Here is an 8,836-nt window from a genome sequence, read left to right as displayed (position 1 = left end):
TCGAATAATGCATTTGTCTATATAAGCGTATATAATAAAAAATATATATTGAGATAAAGTAATATATATCCTGAAATATAGGGAAAAACAAGGAAAAAAGGTAAATTTTAATAGTTTAAAAATAAGGGGAAAAAGGAAAATATATTATGAAAAAAATACATCTTTACTCACTAAAGCTTGATTTAGGTTATATTTGAATCCTTGAGTTTTCAAGCTCAATAATTTACCCTTAAAGTTTGGTTTTGTAGCATTGTTGATTCCTTTCGTCAGCTTTTCTGGTAATTTTTAATAGAAAGTTGGCGTGACACAAAAAATGGAGTAACTCCTCTTCCAATTTTTTTAAGTTCTACAAGAATGAAAAAAGAAAGAGGAGGAAAAGAAGAAAAAAAGATGTTGGCGAATGACGAATGGTGAAGGTAGTGTTGGGATTTATGTTCTAAAACCTTGTAGTTAATTAGTTATTTAATATAACAATTGATTATTTTAAATATGCAATAATTAGTTATCCATTACGGGAAAAATCCAAGATTATTTCACGAGATTTGAACTTTATGTAGTGGACATATAGGTGGACCATGTTTCAAGTAATAACCTAAAGGGTCTATAGTATATGGATTAAGGTTTGATACTTTATCTGGGTAATACTATAGATATGACTCAGTTTGTATGTGTTACAAACGATGTGATCCAAATCGTTTGTGTGGTGACATGCGAGTAGAGGTATCCTATACAATGAGTTTGTATACCTCAGATTCAGTTATGTGTGTCTTCAAGTTCACCAGATTATGTGCACTTTTGGGTCCACCAGTTATGTGTTCCTTCGGGTTCACCAGCTAATATGAGTACATCTCACCTATGGTAGTGCATGTTAAATTGTCCACTCAGATGACAGTCCATGTAAAGCTTAGGCACTTCATATTAGGTTCCACCAGTTCAGGATGTTCAGTTCATGATGCATTTATTGGACATAAATGCTTAGTCTGATCCGAGTAATGAGACTACTTATTGAGTATTTTATACTCATTCTTTCTTATGTTTTTTTTTCAGGAAAAGGTAAGGGTACGTCAACGAATGACAAGCGGGATCTGGATCAAGCCACTAGGACCAGTCAATGCTTCCGCTCATGTTTTCAGGATTTATGTTTTAAAATTTTCTAGTCTTCATATTTGAACTTAGAGTTCTAGTATTTTTTAAGGAATCGGTTAAGGTTCATGAGTAGAAGCGGGGATCGGACCCAAATCCCATTTTATAAAATCATACAAAAACATTATGCATTTAATTTAAATTTTACAGCATGTTAATATGAAAAAGAGAAAAGAGAAATAAAGAGAAACTCACCCTAGAAGATCCGATCTTCAAGTATAATTCCTCCTCCAAAATTATAATGAACTCAAAATCCTAATTTGGCCACCGCCACAAAAGCTTCCCTTCTATTCTCTAGGATGAGAATCCAAGTTGTGGGCTCTTAGTATTTTGGAAGAGAGGGAAAATCGATTGAGAGGAAAGAGGGTGAGAACCAGAGAACTTTTTTCTCAGAAAAAAATTGTGTTTTTCTTTGTCAAACTCAATAAAGAAGAAAAAGGTGATAACCAACCATCTGCACCAATCCACTCATGCATGTTATAGAGAGAAACTCCCTCCCAAAAATATTTTTCAAAATTTAAATTAATTAAAAGAAAAAATATTTTAATCAAATATTAATATATATTTATATGATAACCACTTTATCATATAGTATATATTAAACTTTATGTTATATCAAATATAATATATAACATATAGTTTAATATTGTATAAAATACAAACCTATAGTTTTTATTCTCTCATTAATGCATGGTATTTAATATAAATCCCATTTATACTAAATTTTTATTATATGAATCCAATTCACATAATTAATATTTGAATCATATTCAAATATTTATTTCCTCTCAAATAAACTTTATTTTATAATGTATCAAATACATTATAGTAATTATATCATATATAATTAAATTAAATGAAATTAATTATATCACATATAATTAATTTCCTCAATTAATTTGAATAATTTAAATTAATCCAAAAGTGATTCTCATTTAATCCTTGTTGAGCTACAGATGGGACCTCATGAACTTGTAGCTTGTAGGGATGGACAACAAAACTGCTCAAATCGAATCGAATTGCAAAACCGAACCTAACCGAACCGATTTATAAGCAAAATCGAATTTTTTTATTCGATGCGGTTTGTTGGGTGGTTGAAACCAAATTTAAACGGTTCGGTTCGGTTCAAAGCTTGAAAACCAATTTCTAAACCGAACCAAAACGTTTAAATATATATATATACATAATATAATATAATATAATATAATATTAATATTTATTTAATAATAAATAACCTAAATTTAACTCAGCGCCAGCGGACAGCGATTCCACCATTGCAGTCGCACGCATTCTCAATCGCAATGCTTTCGAAAGGAGAATTTCTAGGTTTTTTTTGCCGCCGTTCTTCTTCTTTCGTCGACCAAACCAGAGGAAAGTTTCGCCGGACGCCATTCTTCTTTCGTGAACTAGAGGACCGCCGCTTTCGAAAGACTTTTGCCTCGCCGCTACCGTCCTTCTTTCGTAGACTGCCGCTTCCGTTATTCTTTCGTTCACTTCGTTCGAGCCAGTCCATGTAAAAATTTTTGCTGCTTCATTCGCTTCGTGGAACTTGGAAGGAAGAAGGAAAATAAAAGGAAGAAGAACAAAAAAAAAAAAAAACTGAAATCGAACCGAACCAATTAAACTCCTTTAATTAAACTATTTAACATTCATTAACTGTTGGACATTCCACTAAAAACCAACAGCTACACTTTTCACATTACAGATATATTTCTGTGTCCAATGGATATAACTAATCTACAGTGCGATGAACCTTCACAAATTGCTCGTAAGTACAACTAGGCCAAAATTACCGTTTAGCTCTTGTAGTTACATCTAACTCCTTAAGTACCACCAATCCCTCTAATGAACAATAAGCCATAGTCCAACTATGACCAAACCCCTCTCAGGCTAGGAGAGGGTATGACGCCACATTGTTCAATCCTCGGAATCAACTCTTAAGAAAGCAATTTATCTACCAACCGTGACCTCAGGGAAGAGTGAATTTCGTCTTGTGTAGTTGTGTTCCTAGCTCACCAATCAGACGAATCCCCAAAATGGTAGGCTTGTTGAGTCGACAATCTGGCCACTCTCACCCATACAAATCAAATGACTACCCTCATAGGCAGAAGTTCGCAACTCACTCAGGATTCAGGGTCATGTCACCTATGGTCATCCTAGTGAAATGTAAATCTCTATTATGAATAGTGTTATATAATGAGACTAGTCATTTTGTGGTCCGGATTTATACAAACTCCTTTATATAGAATACCCCTGCTCACATGTCTTCACATGAATAATCAGGATCAGATCATTTGTAGCACTTTACAACAATTGTAACATTTACAAAACGGGTCGTACTTGTAGTGTCATCAGGATAAGGTATCCAACCTTATCCGTCTACTACAAACCATTTAGGTTATCACTTAAACATTATCCACATATATGTTTCTACATACATGTTTAAGCAACAAAAGATAACCTCGAACGTTAGTTTATTGATTATGGGTTTAATGCTACTAAACGTCAAATAAAATATTTTATATTTTATTAAATAAATAAAAAAGTTTGTACAATACAATTACAAACTACAGAACCCTACGAGATTTAGGGATCAATCCCAATAATTTGTACTTTTAATTTTTTTTTTTTTTGTGAAAATTTTCTAGTTTTGTTTTATGGCTTTGAAGGTACCATGTTATATGACTTTCAGTTATTTACTTTTAATAAATTTATTTATTTCATAGTATTTAGTTGGTTTTTACCAAATCATGAAAAAGTGTCGATTTGAAATATATGCATGCATGTAATAATGACCTAACATAAGTCCTAGGGAGATGGATCGTTACAAATAGGAACCGATAAATTTTGAAAGAATTTGAATTATTCAAATTATTCAAATTATTTAAGGGAATATACATTGATTATATATTATACAATTAATATAATGAATAAATGTTAGTTTTGAATGAGAGTGGGAAGGAGAAGTTAGGAGCATAGAGAGAAAATGCAGAAGAAGATGCCACAAAAAGAAAATAATAATAATTTTTTTTTTACTAAAAAAAGAAAAAAAATAGTGATTTCACTTTCCCTTAGAAATTAATGGAAAACTTAACAAGTGGATCAAAGGTAAAATTGTTGAATTTTAAAAGGGGACTCAAATACAACCTAACTAAACTTGTATTTTTTTCTCTAAAATAATTATACACCTGCTTCATTTAGTGAAAATTTCACCACTAGCCCTTCATCTCCTTTGACATATACTTTTAGTTTGAATCCTAATTATCAGTACTAAAACTGCATGTTAATTATCTTTGACAAAACCTCTATCTCAACACATGAGACTCCTTTCATCAACAATGTACACGCCAGCTACTCCTTTTTTTTTTTTTAAACTAAAATTGATCCTCTTCAACAGTCTTCATCTACACTTTTCTTGCGATTCTTAATCATCTACCCTTCAATTTTTTGCTTTTAAAGCATGAAAAGATGAAGATGGAAGGTAAAAAAGGCATCCCAAAAGCACGGCTCTATAAGAAATTTGACTTTTTATGTCGGTTGAAAAAAATAAATACGGATGAATAATGTCGGTTGCAAAAAGAAAAAAAAAAGCGGATCTTTAATGTCGGTTTTAAACCGACATTGTAGCTAAACCCTATCGACTCTTTCCATTTATTAAAAACCCTATTTTTTTCATTTATCAAATTTTCTTCTCTTTCTTTTTCTCACAATTTTTCTCTCCCTCAGAACCCTCTTGCCATCATCTCCATCAGTCCATCACCATCGTTCATCAGATCTTCCATTCTTGCCACCATCTTTCGTTCCTTCATCAGATCTGTGTGCATTCCAATTTTTTCATTTATCAAACTCTCTTTTCTCTCTTTTTCTCACAAATTTCCTCTCCCTCAGAACCCTCTCGCCACCATCTCCATCAGTCCGCCGACATCATTCATCAGATCTAACTCCACCATCTTTCTGTGTGTTCCAACTTCGTCCGTCCAATCGTTAGCTTCACCAGGTCTACCATCTATTCGTCCGTTAGGTCTATGCCGATTCGTCCATCGCCGTGAGTCGTGTGTCAGGTTGTTGATTCCTTCGTCAAATCATCGATTCATTCGTCAGATTCGCCAACCTGTCGTTCTTCAACCTAATCTCAGCTCAGATATGTTCCAAGTTCGAGCTCCGCTCAGATCTGTTCAAGCCCTGATTTGTTCAAGATATTCAAGGTCCGATTTGTTTCAGTTTTGTACTAGTGATGAAAGCATGATTTTTTTTACATAAAGGGTGATTTATGTCTCTCTTTTCTTTCCATCAGATTTGTTTCAAGATCTCTCTTTTCTTTCCTTTTCTTTTCTCTTATCTTCACTTCAGCTTCTTCCATGAGTTTGGGTTTTCCTCTTCTTCTTCAGCTTCAACTTTGCTATTTTTAATCCTATGAATGTGTTTTTACTCTATAGATCTTTGCAGGTGGGTTATTCCATAAAAACTGAGATGTTTGGTTTTAGATTAAAATAAAGAAGCAAAAAAATCTTTGCATTAGAATATGGTTCCTCAGTAAGTGCAGGTATTCATCTTAATATTAAAACTCGTTTTTATTGAACTATATACTCAAAATCAATTTGAGTAAAAATCTTGATCATATTCCATAGATTTTATTGGTAAAGTGCATTTATAATTTTGATTCATTGAATGCAAGATTGACTCTAAAATGTTTTTTTTTTTTTTGTTATATTTAGTTACATTTGAGAAGATGTGCAGTTGAGGTATGAAAAACTCAATATTGAGAAGATGTGTAGTGAGTTGAGGTCTATTGTATTATGAAATAGTTTTCAGATGGTATTTATGTTTTCTAGATTCCATAGTGATTGAGAATGTCACTTTAATCAAAACTTTATAAATGAGTTGTTTTTGTATTCTAAATCACGATATAAATTTCAAAGGTAGAACATAGATTGATTATTGAGAAAAACAACTAAGCTTGGTATTGATTTTGAAGCTTGGTAGCCCATATAAGCAGTGTATGCAGAAGAGGAAAAACATGAAAAAAACAGAGAACTTAGAGGGGAAAAAAAAAAGAAAAGAAAAGAGGATAGACAGAGAGTGAGGATGAAAGAGAACCTGCTAATGAGTCGAGAAGAGTGGATTTCCCAGAACCAGAAGGACCCATAATGGCCATGATTCTACCAGGCTCAACATAGCCACTGAGACCATCAAGCAGGAGCCTTCTACTTTGTCCATTCCAGAGGTTTGGAACCATAACACTCAATTTTCCCAAACCAAATACATAGAACCAGCAATGGCAACCTCCCCATACTTACTTTTCTTCCTTCTGAGCTCTCTGTAACCTCCACAGAGCTTCTCTCATTTGCCCTCTCCTCTTCAATCTCCATGAATGTGATACACACTTAAATTATGTTATATTACCTATAACCATAGAGCTTCTCCCATAGCCTTCTGAGCCCCTTCTTCTACCATGAATTTCCTCCAAACAGTTGTATTATTTAAATTCATTATGGCTACAAACTTGAGTGCTTAGATCTTCTGTAGTCAGCATTTGGTTTTTTTCACAATACTTGAAGTAATCAACTTAATTTTGGTGGATTCTTTCAACTAGGTTTGTTCACACCACAAAACAACATTGATTTTTATGCATGAGTCATGTGTTTAACCAAGTAACTACCTTTAGCTATAAGTGTATACTTCCTATCCATTTTATTATATTATCTCTCATGAATTCTTTAAGACCAATTATAATAGTACTATTTGAGATATATGTATTTTATGAACTCTTAGGTTACTATTAATTACATGATAATATTGTACACATTTTATAGCGATCAATTGATATTTTAAAGTTACATTCCAGGTGCTTTGTTCTTAATTCATTAATGAGAAATTTTTCTAAATGAGATGCAAAGGTACTCTTAAAAACTATTCTGCTAGTTATACCAAAATATTCATGAATAATTATTGAGATCAATATAGAAAAGCCTAAAAATTGAGACCAAAGAAAATGCTAATTCACAATGAGAATTCCTACTAAATGCTAGCTTATTTTTTCTAAGATATGGCCTTCGTGTGCAAATCTGGCCTCGTTCGTTGATTTGCCTCTGTTTGTCGTCGGTCGTGCAGGTTTGCTGTGGTTCCAGCCTCCGTTCGTTGATATGATCTTCGTTGGTTGTCGATTCGACCTCTATGTCGTCGCTCGTCGACCAAATCTAAAAGATGCCATTTTCTTTGTCATTGTTCAGATCCACCAAATTCGTGTTCTTTTTTATAGTCTTCATCATAGTCATTTTGGTTGAATGTTCGTATGTTCTTATTAAAATGGAGTTGCATTTTATGCTTGCTCAGGATATTGGATTCTATGTGGAGTGTGAAAGTCCTGAAGGGGTAAAAACGGTAAATTGATTAGTGACCCTGTAAGTTCCAAGCGTACTAGTAATTTCCTTGTATTTAATTGTTTTCGATCATTTAATTTGGTCCTCAAATTCCTGTTGGAGTCTTTTCCATTCATACTCTTTTACTTCAAATTATATGATGGATTTGAACTGCTTACAGTTGATTGCCTCATAAACGTTACGAGTCTGACCAAGTGAGTTAATGGTAACATCTTTCTTTTATTTAGTGTTGAAATTACAAACATAAATTAATGGAAGTATTACTAAAAAAATGTGTGGGGTGTTACATTCTTCCCTCCTCAAAGAACTTTCGTCCTCGAAAGTTCATTCTTAAAAAAAAAAAAAAAAACTCCGGGGGTGTTACATTTTTCCCTCCTCAAAAGTTCATTCTTGAAAAAGCTCCAAGTACTAGGCCTTCATCTCATCCTCTTGCTCCCAGGTAGCTTCCTTGAACTGGTGATTCTGCCACAGGACTTTCACAAAAGCACTTTCCCGGCGGCGCAATATTTTTACCTCTCTGGCGAGGATCTCTATAGCTTTCTCTTCGTAGCTCAAGTTGTCATTCAACTGTAAGGGCTCGTAGTCAACTACATGGGACGGGTCTATCACATACTTTCTTAGCATTGAAACATGGAAGACATTATGAACTGAAGACAGTGCTGGGAGCAATGCCAAATGGTGAGCTACGGGACCCCGCTCCAAGACCTCGAAAGGTCTAATGAATCTTGGACTCAACCTCCCCTTCCTACCAAACCTCAGAATACCTTTCATGGGTGTCATTTTTAAGAACACTTTCACACCAATCTCAAATTTCAGGTCCTTACGTCTTACATTAGCATAGCTCTTCTGTCTGCTCTAAGTTGTTTGCATACGAGCCCTAATCTTCTGTATTGCCTCATTCGTGGTCTGCACCAAATCAGGTCCTAACAATTTCCTCTCTCCTACCTCATCCCAACACACAGGGGACTTGCAACTCTTCCCATATAGGGCCTCAAATGACAAAGTGCCAATGGCAGTCTGATAGCTATTATTATATGCGAATTCCATTAAATGTAAGTGAGAGTCCCAAGTCCCTGAAAACTTGAGTGCATAAGCGCACAACATATCTTCCAATATCTGGTTTAGACATTCTATTTAACCATCAGTCTATGGGTGAAAATTGTACCAAAATTCAATCGAGTACCCAATGCTAAATGGAGACTCATAAAAAAACTAAATGCAAAACGAGGGTCATCGTTTGACATAGCTAAAACTAGTACTAAATGAGGTGTAACAACCCCTTCCATAAATAACTTTGAAACTTAAAATGTTGA

The sequence above is a fragment of the Benincasa hispida genome, chromosome 12 (assembly GCF_027475165.1).
Source record: "Benincasa hispida cultivar pf3 chromosome 12, pf3_genome.v1.1, whole genome shotgun sequence".
Classification (NCBI taxonomy): Eukaryota; Viridiplantae; Streptophyta; class Magnoliopsida; order Cucurbitales; family Cucurbitaceae; genus Benincasa; species Benincasa hispida.
The sequence above is the reverse complement of the archived record's forward strand: the minus strand, read 5'-3'. Positions refer to the sequence as shown.